We start from the raw sequence: 1,445 nt of genomic DNA, 5'->3' as shown, positions 1-1,445 counted from the left end.
CCTTTTTTGGGTTTGGCCATGGTGCTTATATCAATGGCCTTGTACTCTCCTTTTGGATTCTCTTCTGTATTGCTTGGGAGAGTACTAGGAGGGATTTCAGTGATCCTTTTACTCAGCTGGCCCACTTGTGCTTCCAGATTTCTAATGGAAGATCTTGTTTCATTCATGAAACTTACAGTGGCCTTAGATAGATCAGAGACTAAGTTTGTTAAATTAGAAGTATTTGTTCAGAGTTCTCTGTCTGTTGCTGAGTGGATGATGGAAAAGGTTTATTATTGTTAAACCTGTTTCTTCCACCATTATTAAAGCCTTGTTGAGGCTTTTGATCCTTCCATGAGAAATGTGGATGATTTCTCCATGATGAATTATAGGTGTTTCCATAAGGTTCACCTAAGTAATTCACCTCTGCTATTGCAGGGTTCTCAGGATCATAAGCTTCTTCTTCATAAGAAGCCTCTTGAGTACTGTTGGATGCAGCTTGCATTCCATTCAGACTCTGAGAGATCATATTGACTTGCTGAGTCAATATTTTGTTCTGAGCCAATATGGCATTCAGAGTATCAACTTCAAGAACTCCCTTCTTCATAGGCGTCCCATTACTCACAGGATTCCTTTCAGAAGTGTACATGAACTGGTTATTAGCAACCATGTCAATGAGTTCTTGAGCTTCTGCAGGCGTTTTCTTTAGGTGAATGGATCCACCTGCAGAAGTGTCCAGTGACATCTTTGATAGCTCAGATAAACCATCATAGAATATATCCAGGATGGTCCATTCTGAAAGCATGTCGGAAGGACACTTTTTGGTCAACTGTTTGTATCTTTCCCAAGCTTCATAGAGGGATTCACCTTCTTTCTGTCTAAAGGTTTGAACATCAGCTCTAAGCTTGCTCAGCTTTTGAGGAGGAAAGTACTTGGCTAAGAAAGCTGTGACCAGCTTATCCCAAGAGTTCAGGCTGTCTTTGGGTTGAGAATCCAACCATAATCTAGCTCTGTCTCTTACAGCAAAAGGGAAAAGCATGAGCCTGTAGACTTCAGGATCTACTCCATTAGTCTTAACAGTATCACATATCTGCAAGAATTCAGTTAAGAACTGAAAAGGATCTTCAGATGGAAGTCCATGAAACTTGCAGTTCTGTTGCATCAGAGAAACTAATTGAGGTTTCAGCTAAAAGTTGTTTGCTCCAATGGCAGGAATGGAGATGCTTCTTCCATGTAAATTGGAATTAGGTGCAGTAAAGTCACCAAGCATCTTCCTTACATTATTATTATTTTCGGCTGCCATCTCCTCTTCCTGTTCGAAAATTTCTGAAAGGTTATCTCTGGATTGTTGTATTTTAGCTTCTCTTAGTTTCCTTTTCAGAGTCCTTTCAGGTTCTGGATCTGCTTCCACAAGAATGTTCTTATCCTTGCTCCTGCTCATATGACAAAGAAGAGGGCACAGAAAA

At 40.3% G+C, this 1,445-nt stretch overlaps 1 non-coding gene across 1 annotated transcript; it reads left to right on the top strand.

The window, feature by feature from the left end:
- The first annotated feature begins 778 nt into the window (after window positions 1-778).
- LOC148553784 (small nucleolar RNA R71) lies at window positions 779-886 on the top strand. The gene has a single exon (XR_015893067.1). It is a non-coding gene; the product is annotated as a small nucleolar RNA R71 (small nucleolar RNA).
- Window positions 887-1,445: the final 559 nt, after the last annotated feature.

This window comes from Arachis ipaensis, chromosome B7, assembly GCF_059453495.1.
Source record: "Arachis ipaensis isolate K30076 ecotype BB chromosome B7, ASM5945349v1, whole genome shotgun sequence".
Taxonomy (NCBI): Eukaryota; Viridiplantae; Streptophyta; class Magnoliopsida; order Fabales; family Fabaceae; genus Arachis; species Arachis ipaensis.
Note: the sequence above shows the minus strand (reverse complement) of the source record. Positions and strands in the feature narration are given on the sequence as shown.